This window comes from Euprymna scolopes, chromosome 36 (assembly GCF_053919585.1).
Source record: "Euprymna scolopes isolate OS-2025 chromosome 36, ASM5391958v1, whole genome shotgun sequence".
Classification (NCBI taxonomy): Eukaryota; Metazoa; Mollusca; class Cephalopoda; order Sepiida; family Sepiolidae; genus Euprymna; species Euprymna scolopes.
This window is the reverse complement of record NC_136517.1, coordinates 3,984,425-4,007,353: the sequence shown is the minus strand read 5'-3', so window position 1 is coordinate 4,007,353 and position 22,929 is coordinate 3,984,425. Positions and strand designations below refer to the sequence as shown.

Sequence of the window (22,929 nt, the reverse complement as noted above, 5' to 3'; positions counted from 1 at the left end):
TTTCTTTTTCACTGGATTTAAGCACGAGAGGATCAAGAGAGGGGTGGTTAGGAATTTTGCAACATTTGCTTCATTGTATATTATAGCACGGCTGAACTACTGGGCAGTGTATGCAGTTGTGAATTGGTTCACGTGTGCCACTTCACTTCGCGGTGATTGCCCTTTGCCACGTCGAGATTGTGAACATGCAGACACTATTCGAGTGATGCAAATGGGTGTGATAAATCTAAATAAAATCCCTCTATTTGAAGGGATATTGAGTCCTTTGTTCATCAAAGATTTGTCTCTCACTTTCCTTATTTTGTCCTTTAGTCCTCACATTCCATGAGCGATCTTTCTGACAAAGAGGAAAGAATTGCTGTTTTCTGAATTAAAATCTCTCCAACAATTATTCTTGGCTGGTTTTTGACCTTAAAGTAGTATTTCATTTTATTTTTTAATTTTTTTTTTTTTTTTAGCTCCTTACATCAAGTGGCTTGATGCTTTGTCTGGAGCGATTTCTATATATAAAAAAAAATTCAGTTTGAGAGGTTCATTTTCTTATGTATGCATTTGTATTGTGTTCAAATTGACCAGAAGAATAATTTCACAGAAGATAAACAACTGCAAGTATAGAAAAAATGATTTAAATATCTAAAAATTTTTAACAATGTTTACGTATTGAGTTTATTTATTAAAGTTGAGAGTTCATATATATATATATATATATATATATATATATATATAATAGAAAAATCTTATTGAAAATTAATTCATGTTTTCCAAAAAAAACAAAAACATTATAAATCTGTAAGGAAGGTATACAAAATTTTAATTATCCGACAAGAAGTACAATTAAACAAAAAAAAAACCTTATTCCATGGAGTTTCGAAAAATGTAATTCTGTAATTCTTCTCATCAGAGGAAAGAGGTTTGCAAAATATACAATAAATTTTGCAGGTTAATGTATTGAAAGAAACTACAAATATGAAATTAATCATACTTGCATAAAAAATAGTTATTAAACAGTTAGTGGCAGTTTATAAGGATTCATTTATATATATATATGTATATATATATATATATATACTCACACTTTGAATGATGGTGAAACAGTGACATGAAATAGCTTTGAATACAGAAAACAAATATAAGAATCATGTTCGCAACTGGTGATATATATATATATATATATATATATTTTTTTTTTTCGGCCACATACGATAGCCAAGTTCATTTACATTGCACTGCGTCCAAGAATTTCTTTGACATATGAAAATCAACAAATAATATCCAGAAAATTATGCAAAGATTTTTTTTCTGATATGTTGAAAAAAATATAACTGTTTATCAGATTATAATTTGCACAACATTGGGTTTCATCAACGTGTAGAAAAAAACAAAAAAACTATATTACAAAAGTTTTCTCGCCTGTGAATAGGACCTTTTCAGTTAATACAGCAGGTATTTATTTTTTTTTTTTTTACCGACAACTTATATATAAGGTTTCAAGTTGGATTTATCTGCATTTTTATATTGAACACACTTGCCTTGCAATGCAGTAATCACTTGAATTTCATAGTAATAGGTAACAGTTCATTTTCGCCATGGTTTTCTTTTTTTCTATTTCTGGTGGTATGAACTTTAGTTATTAGCTTCGCAGCAAGTGTTATTATAAATTTTATATAAACATATATATGTAATGCTGAAAATTATGTAAATAATATTTCAATGTAATGGAAAAATAAAAAAAAAGGAAAAACCAAAATTATTTATATATTCGCCAACGTTTCATCTTTATATCAAGACTTCCTCAGGATGATTGCATTGAAGAAATAAAACAGATGTACACGTACACACACACACACACACACATAAATTATTTATTATAAATTATCATAATCATAAAAAAATCATGTTATTATAATTTCAAGCTTTTTCAAATGCTTTTTTATGTTATTTTTTTTTTTTTCAAATTCTTTTTCTCCCACTCTCCGATTTATTTTATTTTTATTTAAATCTGCAAACATTTTAAAAGCTTTCAACACTTAAATGTGTAACCAAATAAAAGCCCCTGGAAGAAAAAAAAAATCATGACATTTCGACAATTGTCGACCTCTCCTAAATTATCATGGAAATCCATGAATTGTTAAACTCTGTATCCCCACCTCCCCTCACCGTTTCTTGTTTCCTGTTGTTGGGCCTTTCAAGGCATTTTTACCCCCTCACCCCTCCAAACAAAAAATCACATGTTAAACTTCTCTGTCAACAATTTCCAAACAAGTTTATATTTTTCTGTTGTCTTTCTTCTTTTGCCGTTTTCCATCTTTTCATTTTATGTATTAAATAAATAAAGACTACAAAAAAGTTGAAAAAAATACATATAAAAAATTGTGGATTGATATTGTGTTAGTTTTCTTTGCTGTAATTATTACCTGTCCATATATATATATATATATATATATATATATATATATTTGTGTTTTTGTTTTTTAATTGACCAGAGTGCTCAATTAGCGTTTTAAGAGTCAACTATATATAAATATTAATTTAATATGTCGTCCACACAAGTTTTAGAAATGAACCTAAGATTTCATAGCCAGACTGCTTTCATTTTTTTTTTTTTTTTTAAATTTTATTTAATTTTATTTATTTTTATTTTTTGCTCTCATTCATTCTAGACACGACTTAACTGCAACAAGCTATTATTTGGAACCATGCCTGCATACTATGTAGGGGGTTCAACAGCGAGATGTCTATTCGCATTAGCACAGCCAGGGAAACAGGAAAAAGGGAGGAAATTCCAAAGTCTAGCAGTTTGAGAGAAGAAACTATTAGAGTAGAAAACTTTTCGGCATTTGGGGGCCTTTACAGTGAAGGTGTGAGATTTTGCTGCTTGTCGGGTTAGTCAGGAATGTGTATGTCGAGGAGGCACGTGTCGAGGAGGGTGTTGGGTCAGGAATATTTATATCAAGGAGTGCTAGAGTTTGTCAGAACATATTCCATTAAAGTACTTGTAACACAGGAATTCAACATTGTAGCGATGTGACAGGGGCTGGAGCTTGGTTGACAGTGTGGGACCTATATGATTCACCGGAATCATATTAGATAATATGTGTAGCTAATTTTCCGTATCAGTTTGTAATGCTGAAGATGATGTATCTGTTATCATTCCTGTGAATTTTGAAACGTTATTTATGGCTATGAATTCTTGAGCTTGTTTCTAAAACTTTTCTATATACTTTATTCTTCTCATCTTGAGTGTTATTTTCACATTTCAATTGATATATAAATGCCGCCATTCTTTCAGGTGTATCTTGTCAGACTCGGGGAATCATTCTATATAATTCTGGAATCAACATGAAATTTCAAACAGAGCCCTTTATTTAATCCATTGGGATAGTATGCTCTTGTTCTGTCAGCCATGATCGGGTAGAAATCTTAAGTAATTTGTAATTGCATTTTAAGTGTTGCCCACACTGAGGATTGAACCTTCAAAACAGTTTAATTTACAACTGAATACTTATTACTTTGTCCACTACACCTGAAGAAGGTCGAAAGTTACATCGGCAAAATCATTGTGAAAATAACAATGAAGATGAGGAAAGCAATCCAAATAAAACAGATTTTTGTTTCTTTTATTTACAGAAAATTCTTTAAATTGAAATAGAGGCTGTGTCTGATATGTTTTATACAAGATGTCCATTCTTTCTAATTTTATTATTTTTCCATTCTTAATTCATTTTAAATTTAGTACTTTACTGCAGTTTCTTGGTCTATCCACTCAGCAGAAGTGTTTGATATTCCTCAAAGATATAAAACATTTGTTTGATAAATTAAAATTTTTCATGCAAATATCTGATTTCAAGGAATATTGCATAAAACATGGCTGATGAATGGATATGCTATGAAACTGCAATAAAGTGTTCAAATAAAGTCTTATCTGAAAAGATTGTCTAGTTTTGAATTCAAATGACATTTTTAGGGACTTAATTCCCATTTCAGTCACGGAAATTCTTTCGAGTTGAGAACAAAATGCACACTAAAGTCGTTTTCTTTTCTTTCTTTCTGCCATGACGAATATGTTCATTTCTCCACCTAAACAGCAGCAGTCCTTTTTTTTTTTCTTTTTTTTCCCTACTGACAATAAACTCCCATGCAGATGAAGCAGCATCCAAAAATGAAAACCAAATATCCGTTAATTTAGCCTGCTACCTCAGACTCCTAACAATGCTTAAATTTGCATAATTGTATTATTGTTATATTGGAAAAGTTCCAGGTTCGAGTGCCAGTGTTTCTCTGTAGTGGGCACAAGCCAACTATGAGTGCTCATTGCTATGCGTCTCAACAATGTTACAGAGTTCTGTTTTCTTGATTCCATTTCACGAACTGATGTCTGAACGACCGTTTTTGAGATGTTTTTTATGTTTATATCTGTGTGCAATATAAACATTTTTTTTTCTATTAAACATTTAATTTTTTTTTTTTTTAATCAGAATAATTATTCTAGCAAAAAAAAAAAAAAAAGAAGAAATAAGGAACAATAATGCCCTCACATTAAAACTGTATTTGAATTTGTTCATTTCTTCTTTCGTTTAAACAGATTTTTTTCTCTGTGAACCAAGTATATTTTCAGCACCCCAATTGTAGCTGAAAAGATGAACGCCATACAAGCACCATATGTTTCTAATAGTAAACAAAACCGAGAATATTTGTATAAGAGTTGTTTAAAATGTGTTAGATTGAACTTGTTTACATTAAATTTGAAGGTTACCATGTTATATTCAATCGGGAAGCAGGATAGTTTTCCAGAGGAGGGCAGTTTTGGGAAAGAGGCTTTGTTCATAGAATCTGCGTTTAGATTTAGGCACAGATAAAGAGTGGGGGAAATTGTTGATAGTGATTGTAGCTAGTCGAGTGTTTTTTTGTAAAAGTTTGGCAAGGGGGGAACGATAGATTGGAGTTTAATTGAGCACTTGCCATGAAATAATAATAAACTATTGTTTACGTCTAACCATCCAGCAACATGTACATCAAATTCATAGCCAAAGTTGCTGGAAAAATGGTTGGAGCATTCTACCGCTCCAGTAAATATCTCACTGCTGAAGCAATTGTCTACCTGCATAAGAGCCAAGTACGTCCTAGGATTGAATACTGTTGCTACATCTGGGCAGAAGCTGCTGGAAGCACCCTATCTTGCCTTAAGAGAGTTCCAAACAGACTTTGTTATAGCATAGGCGATGCCCTTTTCTCTTCTCTGCAGCTTCTTTTCCACAGAAGAGACGTTGCAAGCCTGTCCCTAGTCTATTGCTATTTCCATAAGTGTTTGGCTGAGCTCCAATCTATGGTCCCCCTTCGCCAATCCTTCACAGAAAACACTCGTCTAGCCAAAATCACTACCATAAATTCCCCCACTCTCTATCGTTGCCTAAACCTTAACACGAATTCCATGAACAAAGCTTCTTCCCTAGAACTGCCTGCCTGTGGAACTGTTTAGCTGGCCTGCTTTCCAGCTGACTACAATATCACTATCTTCAAGTCCAATGTAAACAAGTTGTCATTAATAATCTAATTAAACCAAATTTCCACCACAAACGATTACTACACAACTGTCCCAATGATTACAGTACACACATTAACCCTTATCCTCGAGTGGCCTCCTAACCTTGATATGTGGTGATTCCTTTGTGCTATTTTTGCATTAAATACTAATCATTATTAATTTCTATTATTAATCACTAATTGTGCATCAAATGGATACCATAATACTTAGTCTACTGCACCTTATCATAGCAAAAAAAATTTTCAACCAGATCGGTCCAGTAGTTCGATAAAAAGTGAAACCAACAGAATTATGGAATAAGTAATAATAATGCAGATCTAGATAAGGCTAGGTTAAAAGTTCCAAAATTTCATTCTAGAATTGACTATATGGACGTGTGGTGTAATGGATAAAGGTGCTGCTTTACAATAAATTCAAAGTAACAGTCATCCGGAGGTTGGATATTCAATCCTTATTTTAATAACTACAAATAATGCTTCAACAACCTATTTGTGGTTGATGAATAGGGCTAGGACAACAGCATATTCTTTTCATTGTTTTAACTCTCGAGTGTGTATCAGTTGATATCTTATATGCTTTTATATAGAGTGATGTGGTTCTTGGTTGATTAACTGTGTCGGATATATGTTCGAGAGTCAAAACAATGAAAAGAATATGCTGTTTTCATAGCCCTATTGATGAAATTAAAAATTTCAGTTCAAAATTCCATACAAATTCTTGATTTGAAGATGCATTTGAAGGCCATCGGCTGAAACATTGTGAATATAACAATGAAAATTAGAATCGTAGTCTGAATCCTTCAGATAATATAAATAATTGGCAACAACTTTCTTTCCATTGACTTAAATTAATTAAAAAAGCGGCTGTTGTTGACAATACATTGATAAAGTCATTCCTGGAAGTTTTCCATAACTCTTTGTGGAATTGCGTTGACCTTTTCCTCGAAATTCTTAAGAATTCAAGGATGTGTCTTGAAGCAAAAAAAAAAAAAAAAAAAAAAATCAGAAGAGTTAATATTTGTTGACCTTGACTTCCATCTAACATTACATTTTAAAGAAATCAAATGGTCAAATATTTCTCCTCGACGTTCCATTGGTAGAGTAAATGATAAAAGAAATTGCTAAAATAATTTAATAATAGAACCAAACCAACTGAATAAAACCTACCTCATCCCTCTACCTTTACAGCTCGCATAAAGCATAAAATGTGAGAATCTTCCTCTCTATAATGGAGACTAAAGTATAAGTGTGTGTGTGTGTGTGTGTGTGTGATTATGAACAAAGATGAAAATCTGATATGTATGGTATTTAAAGCAGAGCTGGAGAAACCTAAAAACTCGACGGTTCATCTGTTTAGTGCAGGCTTTTTCAACCTTGTCAATGAACATTTTTTACTCTTGAAAAAGCCTGCACTAAACGGGCGCAACGTCATCGAGTTTTTAAGTCTTTCCGCCTCTGCTTTTAATACTGATATATATATATATATATATATATATATATATATATATAATCGAAAGAAGCTTTATTTAAAAAAGAAAAAAAAAATACTAAAATAAAATATGCAGTTTAAATTTCCAGTAATACTAAGTTCATTTTTTAAAAATTTTATTAATAACCGAACACTCTGCTGGGATTCTCTTCCACACACACACACACACACACAAAGACTTAGCACTTGCATAAGCTGACTTTCTGCTAGAATATCCATAATTACAAAAGCAAATTCAATTATATAATGGTGAAAAATTGAAATCTGAACCTCAAAAAGTTCCCAATTACGATAAATCGTCTCAAAACTACACTAGAAAACGGGGATCATTAGCTGTTTACCGTGTAGTTGTTTTAGATATATATTTACATATTACTGTAAATAGTAACTTGATTGTGTCTACAATTTGTTATTGCGATAGTGGTATTTTCCATGGGAGAGCCACATATAAAACAACATGGTAAGCAGCTGATGATCCCCGTTTTTCATTTAACAATTTAATTTTTTTCCACCATTATATCGTTGAATTCTCTTGTATAATTGTAGTGCTAAGTGTGTGATGTTAAATTTTGATTCTGTTTAAAATATTCAAAGGTTCTTTAGACATACTTTTCATATACTTTCATCCCGGCATGCAAAAATAGCGAATAAAACATGTATCTTTTTGTAGCCTCCTAGATGAAACTGTTTCAAGTGGTGAAGAAGAGCAATAAAACAAATAGCAAGTCAGACAATCACCTCAATCTTATTCCACTACCTAAATTGTAATAAAAATGAAACTTTTCATTCTATAATAAAAAGTCGACAGTCTGTTTGTTTTTAAGTCATCAGAAATTATAATTTATACATGAAAATTTAAATTACTGCCATAATTCTATGATATATATATTAGGTATAAAGTTTTATGTATACAAACATGATTTGACTACACACTTGGGGATGTAAGTACTCACGTCTCTGCAGACCAAAACCACTTCAACTTCTTACAGTCACAATAAAAAGGTTTTAGCCTGATGAGATCTAACTATTCATAGCTTTGACTGAAATATGTCTGAAAATGTGTAGCCAAAAGATGTTATACCTAATAAACAATGCTGTTTATTATTGCGCAGTTGTATATAAACACAGTGAGAAATCTCTGGATTTTGTTAGCAATAAAAGTAATCTCCAGCAAAAAACTACATCTGACATCTGGAACGTTTTTGTTCTTAAGGAGAGTGGTGTCTGATCAACACTGCTGGAGAACTACGAAAAAATACTGTTTTGTTTTTAGATCTCTGAAACAGTTTTCTCATGGCAAACAACTGATGATCCCGACAATAATATTAAGACTAGTATAAATTCTTTGAAGCAAACTAAAGCAGTGATTACAAGAGATTAATTAACTTACAAACGAGTTTTACAATGAAAAACTTGAAACTTAAATGTTTTTTTCATTATAGTTGTAAAGGTTGAAAAACATCCAGAACTATATATATATATATATGGCAATTAAGCTACACAGAATATTCCACGTTTCATTCTCGTGAGAATTCATCAGGCTTATGCCATATATATTTTTATAACTTACTACCTAGCTCTACCTATGTATTGAGCACTGTTGAAGTAAATACTGAAAATTTATGCATAAAATTATATTTTCATATATTTATGTGATAAAATAGTAAAAACAAACAATATATATGCCGCTCCCCATGTTGGAGTGCCAAATTGGTTAAAGGGAAAATTATTCTCAACTCGCATTTAGGCAAAAATACACTTTCATAAATAATTGAATTAATTCAAAACGTATCGCAAAAACAAAAACAACATATACACATATATATACACACGCACACACACATTTATCTATATCCATTTTTAATATGAAAAGCTCGGATTTTTTTTCTCCTTAATAAAAATTCGCTTTAGTTAATTTATTTCTGTCTTTAATGGGCACAGTTCGAATCCAAGCAGATCTAATGTGTTTATTCGGAAAGGTACAAACGAGTGTAGTTTTGAGACAATTTATCGAAATTGGAAACTTTTTGAGGTATCGGAATTGATATGAGTATCTGCAAAAAAAAATGCTGCCTATTTTTTGATGCCAAAAACGATTCTTTTAATTGTTTTGTTTTTTAAATCATAATTTATCACTGATAACATGATCAATATTTATTGATTTCGAATTACCAATAAAACTAAAATCTATAGATCACTACCTACATTTTTTTATTTTTACATTTGCGAAAATATATGCACAGCTTTTTCCGATTATCTAAAATTTAATATATATATATATATATACAACAGCAACGATTATCTAAAATTTAATATATATATATATATATATATATATATACACAACAGCAACTCTGTAGATAAATATTTGAAGATTTAAAAACAATCAGAATCGGTCATTGAAATTGGAAATATAGTTACAGAATCTGTAAATATTTTGGAATTGTCTGATCACTAGCACAAACCTATCATCTATGAGTGAAATAGCAACACATGTTCAATGAATTGCTTACAGTAGGTTTTGTGTTTATTGACATTAAATGTTGGGAGGAGGAGTTATTTCCCTGCCCTCAGGAGACACTGAGGACCATCTGAACAAAATAACTGCATTCTTCTTGCCATCACTGCACAAGCAATATTTATGACAATAAGCAATAAACCTGCCCCCCCCCCTCCCGGAGGTACTGCCTGGAAGAAAGATCCCCATCTGACATCAATTGAAATGGATGACTCTCGTCTAGGGGAGGCCCCATGTTTTGACAAGCTTTTGGGCTTGACCTTTACTCCTTATCTGAAATGGAACACGTACATCAAGTCTGTTGCCAAGGCCGCTGGAAAAATGGTGGGATCCTTCTACCGCTCCAGAAGATATCTCACTACTGATGCAATTCTCTATCTATATAAAAGCCAAGTACGTCCAAGGATGGAATACTGCTGCCACATCTGGGCAGGAGCTGCTAAAAACAGCCTATCCTGCCTTGACAGAGTACAAAATAGACTTTGTGGCTTAGTGGGGATGCCCGTTTCTCTTCCCTGCAACCTATCTCCCACTGAAGAGACGTTGCAAGCCTAGCTTTGTTTTATTGTTATTTCCATGGCAGGTGCTCGTCTGAGCTCAAATCTGGTCCCCCCTAGCCAATCTTTCACGCTAAACACCCGTCTAGCTGAAACCACTGTCAAAAATTTTCCCCACTCTTTATCTGTGCCAAAACCAAAACGTAGATTCCATGAACAAAGCTTCTTTCTCAGACGCGCACGCCTGTGGAACTCTCTACCGCTTGCCTGTTTCCCTCCTGACTTCAACATGGATGTCTTCAAGTCCAACATAAACAAATTCCTGATGAACCGTGCCCCACCCCCTAAGTAATGACACCTTATCAAATCTCCAATACTAATGAATACCACAACACTATCCCATTGATTACTGTACACAAAATAACCCTTATCCCCGAGTAGCTTCTGGGCCTTGATAAGTGGTGACCTTCATGTTAAAAAAACAAAAAAAAACTCTTGGTAGAATGAATTTGAGGAGTGCAAATTCATTCTTGATTTGCTATTTCTCTTTGGCCCTTTCTGAGTCGGCGTAGTTGTACCTATCAGCAGAATATCTATTGATAAAATGCAATTCGTTGTTTGCAGACATTTTGTTTAGAAAATACACAAAAAAAACAAATTTATAAATATTTGAAGATGTTAAGGAGTTGAAGCATAACATTTTAGAAAAAAAAATGACTAAATTTGTGGCGGTTGATACACAAAAAAAAAAAAAAAATCAACCATTGATTTTATGTCCATCTCACTTTCTCTTCATCTTGATGCATTATTAATTTCATTGTCTACTCACCCTATTAAAAAAAAAAAAAAAATAAAAACATATCCATAAATACTCATGGCTTTTGTTTTCTTTCTGATTTTGCATACTCAAAATTGCTTGTTTTTTTTTTTTTTTTTTTTTTTTTTTTTTGTTTTGTTTGCTCAAGAGCTTTTTTTTTTTTTTTTTTTTGATTTCTATAAATTACTGCAAACTTTTGTTTCGAGCCCTATAGATTTGTGCACATTGGAATTTCATTGTAAGTTTTTTTTTTTACCATGGTAAGAAAAATTCGCAACATATTAAAAATTAGTTTTATTTGGATTATCACAACGTTTTGGTTGATATAGCGTCAGATGTATCTTGTTGAACTTGGGAATACTTCTATCAAACTGGGGGGGAGGGGGGATACGAAATTTCAATTTATTTAATCCTTGAAGGTAGTATGTTCTTGTTCTGTCAGCCAAGACCGGGCAGAAGTCTTAAGTAATCCACAATCGTATTCTTTGTATTGCCCACACTGAGAATTGAACCTTCAACCTCCAGAAGAGTGTTGTGTTGCTTAGAATTGAATTTTATTTAGTCTTTTATCCGTGATGTGATGTATCCTTTTGTTTGAAATTGCGTACACACTTCTGAGTTTGACAGAATATATCTGAAGAAGGTTAAAGGTTGCATTGTGAGAATAAAACTCAAGATGAGAACGATAGTCCAAATAATACGAAATCATCAATCTTCATCTCAAAAAATTAAGAAACATTTGTTAAAATAACTTTTGTTTTGTTGGGTAAGTGCAGATCAGGTTATCTCCTCAGATCCACCCAGATTGAGGGGATTTCTATGTGTAATAATGACCAACCGTGGATACCTTCCTTTTCTCTTCCTCTATCTTTCTCCTCACTTTCTCTTTTCTATCACCCTCTCTTTCACTCCTGATCCCTCTTATACCACTTCTCTGATCCCTCTCACTCTTCACCCCCCCCCCATCCTTTCTCACTCAAAAGTACATTCTGTATCTCGTATTTAAAAAAAAAAAAAATCTTTTCTTTCATCTCCCTACTAATTATCAGCTATGGTTTGATTTCCATTCCGCAACCGCAGTGCACATAATCTGTTAAAGACTTCAAAGAATAGAAAGTTTATAAAACCAACGACGTTAAATGGGAGATAATCAACAAAAAATTTCTTTCAATAAAAGACTAACACTTTGTTTAATCAACTTACAACTGTTCACATGTCGTCAACATGTCTGCTGACAAAAGCCTCAAACATATTTCACATTAAAAAAAATCTCAAATTTGATTTATTAAACACTTTCATTGTTTCTAACTCGAACAGTAGTTGTGCTTGGCCATGTTGGGCATCCGTATGCTACTAAGACCCAATGATGATGACATCTTGCATGTTTGTTTGGCATCGTGCACACTTCATCTGTACACGAATATTTTAGATCATCATCATCATCATCATCATCAGTCATGTTTACATGCTACCGTAATATCTTTAATGTGCATGTGTAACGCTTTCCAGATTATAAATTATCCGATCGGGAGATCCTACTTATTAAAAAGGAAGATAGCAGGTGGTAACCTACTATGAACATTAAATTAGTGTATAGATACGCTAACTTAATGTTTGTAGTATATTATCACCTGCTATCCTCCCTTTTAATAAATAGGATCTCCCGATCACCAAAGACGCAATGTAAAAATAAAAAAAAATGATGTTGCTTTTGGGCCGCATGTGAAACTAAAATATACCTTCTTTCTCTTCTGGCTAGGATCCAAGGGTAGTATCTGTTGTGTCTAAAGAGTGTATATTGATATCGTGGGGTTTCTGTTTGCGTTGGGCTTCCATACAATGAAAATATGTCCCATCCTTCTATATGGATATTGGAGAACAATCATAATAACCAGATTACTTAGATAAATACTTTTACAGTTTTTTTTTTTTTTTTTTTTTTTTTTTTTTTGCACGGTGGTCACCACTTATCAAGGCCCGGAAGCCACTCAGGGATAAGGGTTATTGCAATTACAGTACGTTAGTGTGGAGATTTGAGGAAGTGTTTACTTAAGGGGGCGGTTCATTAGGAATTTGTTAACGTTAGACTTAAAGACATCCAAGTTGTAGTCAGGTGGGAAGCAGGCAGACGGAACAGAGTTCCACAGGCGTGCAGTTCTAAGAAAGAAGCTTTGTTCATGGAATCCATGTTTTGATTTAGGCACGTTTAGTTTTAACAAAAGGGCTACAATAATATCCTGGGGTCTCCATTCACGTTGAATGTCAACAGAATGCCCAGCAGCAGTACATTACATAGGAAAGATGCCACTGTAGAATTTCCACAGGTCCTGCTAGTCTATATAAATAAAACAGTAGATGTGCTTGTAAATATTTAACCGATAAACCCTTAAACTCCTGGTCACATAACACTGAAATTAACAGGAAATAGTAATCATATACCAAGGATGGTTTATAACGATTGAAATCTTTGTTTGGATGGATGAATAACGCGTACAGATATGTCGGCAAGTTGAAACGTAAAATATCCAACTTGCCGACATATTTCTATTAGTTTTGCACTTGCGTAAATTCATTCATAGCTTGAAGTGGTTTAATATTGAATCTTTCATATCTATCTGTCGATAGCTGAAATGGTAGAGAATGCGGCTGGAGCGCTAAATATTTTGGTTTCGATTCTTCCTGATATTATTTTTTTTTAAACTTTTGAAATTAGCGTAAATATAATATTCAAATTACATTTAAAGTTATTTTTTTTAAACTTTTATAATTAGCATAAATATAATATTCAAATTATATTTAAAGTTATTTTTTTAAAACTTTTGTAATTAGCATAAATATAATATTCAAATTACATTTAAAGTTATTTTTTTTAAACTTTTGTAATTAGCATAAATATAATATTCAAATTACATTTAAAGTTATTTTTTTTTAACTTTTGAAATTAGCGTAAATATAATATTCAAATTACATTTAAAATTATTTATTTTTTTTTTTTAACTTTTTTTTTTTAACTTTTTTTTTTTAACTTTTTTTTTTAAACGTTTTTTTTTTTTTATTTTTTTTTTTAAATTTTTTATTACATTTTCCCCCCAAACAAGGCACATTGCCACTTTGGTGTAGGGGGCTACTATCAGGGTCAGCAACTACTGGGGCACTATGTAGGGATTTGGGCAGCAAGATGTCGGTTCACGTTGCACTTGAATTTCTGCATGTCAGTACAGTTAGGGAAGCAGGATCCTGGAATGGAATTCCAGAGTCTAGCGGTTCTGGGGAAGAAACTACTGGAGTAGAAAGATCTTTTACATCTAGGGATCTCTACTGTGTGGGGGTGGGATTTAGCTGCCTGTCGGGTTTGTCTAGGGTGTCTGCGTCGTGGGGGCACAAGTGTCTGCAGTTCGTCAGAGCATTCACCATTAAAATACTTGTAGAACAAGCAGAGGGATGCAACGTTTTGTCGATGGGACAGAGGCTGAAGCTTAGATGCCAGTTCAGGGCCTATCAGATTGGCAACTCTTTTTTGAACCTTGTCTAGGAACGAGAGACTAGTAGTAGACGCACCAGCCCAGATGTGACAACAATACTCCATACATGGGCGAAAGGTGGCCTTATAGAGATACAGGATACTTTCAGGTGTCAGTAGTTTTCTAGCATGGTAGAGAGAGCCTACCTATTTTGCAGCGGCCCTGGCAATGTGTTCAATATAATTGTTCCAACTCATGTTTCCTGTGAACATTAGGCCAAGCAGTTTGAAAGATATACTCTCTGACAGGGAGTCACTGGCCATTGCTATTGGTGGAAGAGAAGGTTTCTTGTAATTATTGAAGGAAACCAGTTTAGTCTTGGCAGCATTGAATGTGACCATCCATTTATGTCCCCATTCCACTACAGATTGGAGGTCATCCTGTAGTGTTTTTGCCATTTCTTTAGATATGTGTTCATTTGTTTTCCTGTCATGCCTGTTATAGAGTGTAGTGTCATCAGCATATATACCCATCTCAGAAGCAATTTTGTTGGGGAGGTCATTAATAAATATCAGGAACAATAGAGGTCCAAGAATAGACCCCTGAGGCACTCCCGCATTTATATCACACTGTTTAGATGTTTGACTGTCGAGGACAACCTGGATTTTTCTCTTATCTAAGAAGGATTTAATTATGCTAAGTATTCTACCAGTGATACCGTATGATTTAATTTTCCTGAGGAGACCCTTGTGCCATACCCTGTCAAAAGCCTTAGATGTATCTAGAGCTACCGCTCTGCCCTCCCCCGCTTTGTCCAGTGAATGGTATATACGTTCAGAGATTACAGTGAGGATGTCAGCTATGGAACAGGCTTGTCTAAATCCATATTGTTTGTCAGTCAGAAGTTTAGCATCTGTAAGATGCCTGACTAGAGCATGGTTAATTATGGTCTCAAATATTTTGGCGAAAAGTGGGAGGAGGCTAATGGGGCGATAATTTGATGGGTCAGTTCTTTCGCCAGAATTCTTGAATATTGGTACCACAGAAGCGGTTTTCCAACAGCCCGGAAAGCATGATTCATTAAGGCATTTGTTGTAGAGTTTGGAGAGAACTGGAGCTACTTCGGCTGAGCACTTTTTAATAGCACAGCTGGGATGAGATCAGGTCCACATGCTTTTGAAGTGTCAAGATTTTTTATGATAGCATGTACCTGAGCAGGGGTGATTTTTAGATCGTCTAGTGTGGCGTCTGTCCGCAAAGGAAAGTCAGGCAGGGGTGGTTGGAAGGGTCCAATGTGGAGTTTGAGGCAAACCGGCTGGCAAGCATATTAGCTTTGTCGGTTGCTGAGCAAACAACCTCGTGATTGTTGGTTAGTGGGGGAATTGTTGATTGCCCATTATTTACTACACTGTTGTAGATTTTCCAGAAGTCACGATTTCCTAATTTTTGTGCTTCGATGCGTTTTTTAGTGGTTTCAGTAAATTCTCTCTTGGCTGTCGCTATTTCTTTCTTAACGTTATTTCTAGCTTCTATGTACTTCTGTTTGTTTGAACTGGACTTATGTCGGTTAAATCTGCGGTATGCATGCTGCCTTTGAGCAATGGCAGTTGCGCAAGTTGAAGTAAACCATTGGGGAGAGTGGGGCTTGCTATAAAATTTCCGCATGGGAACATGTGCTTCCATTGCAGTTTTGAACCATTCAGTGGTCTCATTTGCGCACTGTTCAGCAGGAAGAGAAAAAATATTTCCCCATGGGGCATCTCTGATAAGATCTCTGATGGCTTCCCAGTCAGCCTTTTTATAATATCTCGTTGTTTTGAGCACTGGCTCTTCAGTTTTGGGTCTAGAATTTAGGGCGATTTCTACCATTATCACTGCATGGTCAGCATTCCCGAGTGGGCTGTCAGCATTTGTTGTACAATCCTCGGGAACTGTAGTCAGAAACAGATCTAGAAGTGATGCTTATTGTTCTTGCTGGTAAGGGAAATGGGTTGGAAACGTAACCATTTGTGATAGGGAGTGAGATATAGCAAAACTATGTGTTGTGCTGCCCGCTGCATCTGTGTGAGTAGAGAATCCAAGCCAGTTTTTGTGGTGAACATTAAAGTCACCAAATACATGGACTTGGCCGCTAGTGTCGAGGGAGAGTGCTGTGTCTATACTGTCAGAGACTTTGTTTATTATGGTGCAATCCTGGGTTGAGGGAGAGCGGTAGAGAAAATAAAAGTAGCTAATGTTGTGTTGTATGTTTAGTCTAAAGCACATAAAGGCTTGATCGTCCGTTTCTAGGTTTGTTTCTCTAGTCAGGGGGAGGGTGTTACGAATGTAGACTCCAAGTCCGTGCATATGTCTGTCAGAGTCCTTACGGCAGAGTGGGAGATAGCCAGGCATGTTAAAGTAGTTAGAGGGTATGGAGGAGTGTAGGTTAGTCTCGCTTAGTGCTAAGATATCCGGGGTATTTGTTAGGAGAAATGCTTCAACATCAGCTAAATTAGTTCTAAGCCCACGGCTGTTAGTGAATGCAAGCCTCAAGGGAGGAGGCAAGTTGAATTTGTTTGTCCCTAGGCCTGGTTTGACCTTATTTTTTTTATTGTAGTGTCATCATGTTTTTAAAGAGTTTCAGTTAGGTGAGGGGGAGCTGAACAAGAGGTTATGCAGGATATCAGACATGCAACACAATCAGACCATTGGCTGACCTTTCTTCAACTAGGACTGTGGCCTCGGGAAAGCCCATCGGGGATGAGTGCAGGGTCCCTTTCCACGCGCGACATGGCACTACAAACAACCCGATATTATACAACTGTTGATGGAGCAGCCGCTCTAAGCGCTACCAAAGAGTTAGGGCACCTGTACTACCAGTCGGAAACAGCAGCCAGGAACTGTCAATCCAGTACCCTCAGCCCATCAGAAGAAGACCACCCCAATCTAATTGCACAGGCATGCGTGGTACTCAAGCAGTTATGAGGGGTGGGATGTGTCGGGAGTGGGGGAACGGCATTCAATGCCCTAGACAAGAAACAAGATCTATCACTAAGTGTTTTGTCAATTCACTTGTGATAGTGTCTCTGCGCCTGACTAATAGGCAAAGGAGTATGGAAGCCGGGCGATAGACAGAGTCTATCTACTCCTTAAGCAATTTAGGTTTGCAGACCGGTAATTTGTTTGAGTCACCAGCTCTAGGAAGGTTGTCATCCAAGACTGAAGAGGCCTCCCTCCCCTTTGGTTTAGTTTCAGAGTTTTCCTTCTCCTAGACGGGTGATCTGGGAAGATCTACTGGGTCCATCAGCCCTGAGAGGGTTTGCTCCGCGCCTGGGTCCTACTCCAGGTATTTCTGCGACCCTGCGTGGTTAGTTAATGTTACAGGGTTAGCTTGTAAACGTTTTGAAATTAGCATAAATATAATATTCAAATTACATTTTAAGTTATTTTTTTTTTAACTTTTGAAATTAGCATAACTATAATATTCAAATTACATTTAAAGTTATTATTTTTTTTTAACTTTTGAAATTAGGTACAATATAATAATCAATTGAGAATTAGTTCTGTAATAATAAATATGAAATCAGCTTGAATTAAAATGAATTTAAACATATTTTACGACTAGGCAAGACCAGGTGCCCCCGCTAGTTAATTGAAAACAATTGTTTAAAATAAAATCCTAATGTAAACAGTTGTGAAGACACCAACATATATCATCATCTTCATCATCATGGTGTCTGTTTTGCATGCAGGCATGTGTTGGACGGCTTTTATAAATTGCCTTCCAAACTAATCTAGGTCTTTATTTCTTTTTCTCTCAAGCCCATCCTTATTACTTCCTCTCATATTTTCCTTGGCCTCATCCTATAGGATGACCCTGCTATTTCAAATAATGTACTAATCCACAAACTCTCATCTATTCTTTCCGGCATGGCCATAGCATTTCCCTATATTGTCCAGATTTAATCTTCCTTTAAGACTCGCATTACACATCCATAGTATCATTCTCATATCATTTCTCTCCATGCAACGCATGTCCTCAACCCTCACTGGTCAGGTTTCTTTTCCATTCACGGAAAAAGTAGAAGGTGGACTTTAGGTTTACTTTCGTCAAACTCGTAACTCCCGCTTCCTTTATTTTGTCTTTAACTCCTCACATTCCAGGTGCGATGTTTCTGACATAGGGGGAAGAATTGCTGCTTTCTGGGTTGAAATTTATTTATCTCACACTCATTGCTGGCTAGTTTTTAACTCTGAAGTTTTATTTTTTTCATTAACTTTTTACATCAAGTGGCTTCCTGCCTTGTTTAGAGTGATTTCAAAAACAAAATCATCACAATAGATACACACATGCTTGATAACTTCCCTTGGTTAATTGTGGTAATGCTATGCTGGTTAGTAATGCCAGAAATTCCCTTTCTATCCTTTCTTAATTCTTACAATCATGCTAGCATCTAATCAACTCATGCTCCAGTGGTTTAACCAAGATAAGAAAGTTTTTTGAGAGCATTAATAGCCTCACCATCCAGATGTACTTGTTCTATTGTCAAGTGGGGGTATATTATATATACGTGTGTGTGTGTATTTATGATATAAATCTTAACTGTCTGTTTAAATGTATGTATGCATGTATGTATGTCTGCCTAAAACTTTTGACAGGTGACGGATTTTCACAAGATCGGTATCGTTTTGAAGCTCGACCCTTCAGACACAAATATCGAAAAATTGGCCAAAACATCATTTCCTTCACCCTCAACTGGGCACTTTTTTATAGGGAGGGGTCGTTTTTTTTGCTGATATTTTCGAAAGTCATTCCCTCTTTTTGATTGTCTAGCCTTAATTTAAACCTACATCAATTCCGGTTAAGCAATGGGCGCACCAGCAAACACGTCACATATTTTTTTTTGTTTTCCACATTTTTTTCCTCCTTCATGGTATGGGTTCGAGCCTGCCTGCCTACTACCACTTTTTTATTATTTTTTTTTTAAATTAAAAAAAATTTTTTTTGTTTTTTTTGCTCAACACACACCTTGAAACACCCGGGCAATGCCAGGCGCCCAGGCTAGTATATATATAGAACAGAAAAGGTAATATTAAGTTTGCAAATGCAAAAATCAAAATGAATATAAATATTATATACTGAATTAGTATATAATATTTATATTTGGATTAAACCAGAAGTAAAAGCTCAATAAATGCAAAAAGAAGATAGAACTTAAATATAATAGAAAAATCTTGTTAAAAATTAATTCAAATTTTCACAAAAACTTTATAAACCTGTAAAGAAGGTAAAGAGAATTTTAATTATCCAACAAGGAGTAAAGGAGTATAGGAGAAAGGAGTACAGATAAACTTGAAAGACCTTATTCCGCATTGTTTTGAAAAATGCAATTCTTTTTCTCCCTTTTACCCATTTTCCTGCTTTCAAAATCATTTTGAATCTCTATAAATTTTCGCTGTTTAATAACTATTTTTTATGCAAGTATGATTAATTTCATATTTGTAGTTTCTTTTAACGCATTAACCTGCAAAATTTATTGTATATTTTGCAAACCTCTTTTCTCTGATGAGAAGAATTGCATTTTTTGAGTTTATTTGTACTCCTTGTTGAATAATTAGAATTTTGTATACTTTCTTTACAGGTTTATAATGTTTTTTGAAAATTTGAATTAGTTTTCAATAAGATTTTTCTATTATATATATATATATATATATATATATATATACACACACACACACGGGTCTAAATTTGCATATTGTCTAGTGGTATAAAATGTAATGAATGTGTGTATATATATGTGTCACAGTCATGTATATGACGTGCATATATATATACGTGTGTTCGTCTAATCTAGTTTTTCTATTGTTTTTGAATTATACATGTATAACACTTACAACAGTGTCAATACAGTTTAATGACAAACATGTAATATTTGCAACAAAAAGGGATAACAGTTCTCTAGGATTTTTCATCAACCAATCGGAGAAACGTATCTGGTCCATCTTTGGTCTTGTTCGACGGATCCTCGGAAAGCTGCAAATAAAGATTCGTACAACTCGAAGTCTTGGTGGTATTTACAGCAGCGTTATTTATCGAATGTTTGCCTCATCGAAAAACTGCAACACTGGTCCTAGACACTCGCCATTTCTGATCCCCTCTAGTGGGAGCCATGAGGATCTGAAGACCGTCTCTGCCCCTTCTAGACTTCAACTTTGTCTACTCTCTCACTCCCGATTCTTGACTAAAAAATGATACGTAGCTTTCAAGCTCTCTCTCCCTAAGTCCACTTCAACTTAAGTGACTTATATGTAATGCTACGTTAGACTCTAGAGGTCAGACCTATTTTTGAATTATTGTTGGTGTTCTAACATTCTTTTCTATTAAAACATTTTAACATAAATAATTTTATCGGCATTGTCCGGCCAATATCTAACATACTTCTCCACATCTGAATTCTCATCCATCTTCATTGTCGTACACTTCTTGCACATAAACTGGTTATCATTTCTCAACCTACCAGTACTTTCACTTCTTGCATACGCAATGTTTCTTACAAGTGCTACAAAAAAAAAAAAATTGAATTGTACCCGACTTTTCGATGAGGAAAGGAAGTAAATAAAAGGTGAATGATATAAATAAGTAGAAAGAGGAATGGAATGATGTAAAAAAAAAAAAAAAAAAAAAAAAAAGAAAAAAGAGAAAAAAAAAGAACTTTGATGACGTCACAGTAGACATACAACTGTATTCAGCAGCATAGCAACGTTCAGGTATTGATTAATGCAATTCCAAGAGAGGAATGGAATGATGCAAGTAAATAACAAAAAAAAAAAAACAAAAAAAAAAAAAAAAAAGGATTTTAATATAACATCACAATGTATTCTGATTATTACAGTGGATCTTTTAAATTTGAGTAATAATTATATTTTAAGACGATTACATTATCAAAGTTAAAAAATGGTATATTTGACGACTTGTTCACGGATTGATTAACAGCATTTTTACAGCACTTTACAAAGATAAAAATCATCATTTTGTGAGTGCAGTTAAGATGATAGTTTAACGAACTCCATCATCTTTTTATATGACTGTTTATGCATGAGCACGCCATCACTACACACATTAGAAAACAGGAGGCTTGACCTAACCTTCCACCTGCATACAGCACCTTCATAGATTCAAATAGTCATCCATCTGATCTAGTACTAACCAGGCTCAACATTGCTTAACTTCATTTATTGTGTATATATTATCGACTCTCCCATTGATTTCGATGTATGAGGTCCCGTCACAACAACTAAGTTGTTCGGAAATCCACACAGATGATTTGTTTATTGTGGTGAAGGCTTTGTGTAGAACCAACCACACTTGTTTATTACAACTACTAATCTTTGTCAGTTCAATAATTGCCACAGGACAGAGAATACAGTAAACCTAAGGGGTTACATGTTTTCTTTCTTCTAGATGCATGTCTTAACAAAGACTGGGGGGGGGGATGCATCTCTCCCAGTGAATAAAGCGTGCCCCCCAGATACCAACCTGGAAATTTCTATGTCTCAGCACAGTACCTACAGTGCCTAGCTTTCCCAAATGGTCATCCATCCAATGTGTAAATGTGATTTTGCTTATGTGTGTGTGTGTGTGTATATATATATATATATATATATATATATATATATATATATGAGCAAACAGTTAATGAAATATGTTAAAAAAACACTTTGAAATGAGTTAAAAACATATTTAATCTGAAAAGGAAACACTAGATAAATGGATAGTCCTTAATCCGCGGAGTTTCTAAGAAATACTCTCCTTCTAATCAGAGGGTAGGAATTAGCAAAATGCGGGATCGGATTTTGCATGCAGAAGTATTTGATGAAACAACAAATAAGTCAAAGATCTTACTTGAAAACAAAATAAGTTAAGCAGAGGGAATATGGTAAAGAAAAAGGTGATTACACATTAATGGATAGTCTGGTGGAAGATAAAAAATCCAGTGACAGTAAAATCCAAATGTAAAACTTCAAAGTTAAAAGAATTTCCATTTGTACAAGTAAAATCCAAGGAAATCCCGTAATTGGAAGAAGATGGTCCATAATAATCCAAAGGCAGAAATCCATGGAATAATTCACAAAAATGTGTACAAGGAAAAAATAATATTAATAAAAGAAAAATAAGATGTGCTTTTCACTCTACTTCTGAGACATAACTATAAATAAAAAAGATCTAGGAAGAGAAAGAAAAAAAAAATGATAAAGTTAAATATAAAATATAAAATAAAGGGAAACAAAAGTCAAACTGACCCAGACAGGAAATGTTAAAGGCGCGAAAATATATATAGGGCAAAATAATATAGGTCAACTGAAATGTACAGGTCATCGCTTAAAAAATGTCAGCAAGAATTGTTAAATATATATATATATATATAAATTACTCTGCAAAAATCGATGTGGTGAAAGCTTGTACGTGAAAGTTGTGATGCTCTAGAGCAAAGAAAGCAGACCCACAGCAATCCGAAGCGAGAGGTTCGCAAAGGTTTAATTGATAGTCTTAACCATGACACACAGAGCTGAAAATGCAACACTTGTGAACGAGTGCTTTTGTCAAAAGCTGGCTACGTCAACCACCT

At 34.4% G+C, this 22,929-nt stretch overlaps 1 protein-coding gene and 1 long non-coding RNA gene across 12 annotated transcripts in view; both read left to right on the top strand.

Annotated features, from left to right (window-relative positions):
• The window catches only part of LOC145260287 (ral GTPase-activating protein subunit alpha-1-like), a 476,501-nt gene that overhangs the window by 320,057 nt on the left and 133,515 nt on the right, over positions 1 to 22,929 (top strand). The gene's annotated exons all lie outside the window — the stretch shown is intronic.
• LOC145260286 (uncharacterized) lies at positions 13,932 to 21,014 on the top strand. The gene is made up of 2 exons (XR_013864269.1): positions 13,932 to 14,052; positions 16,947 to 21,014. It is a non-coding gene; the product is annotated as an uncharacterized LOC145260286 (long non-coding RNA).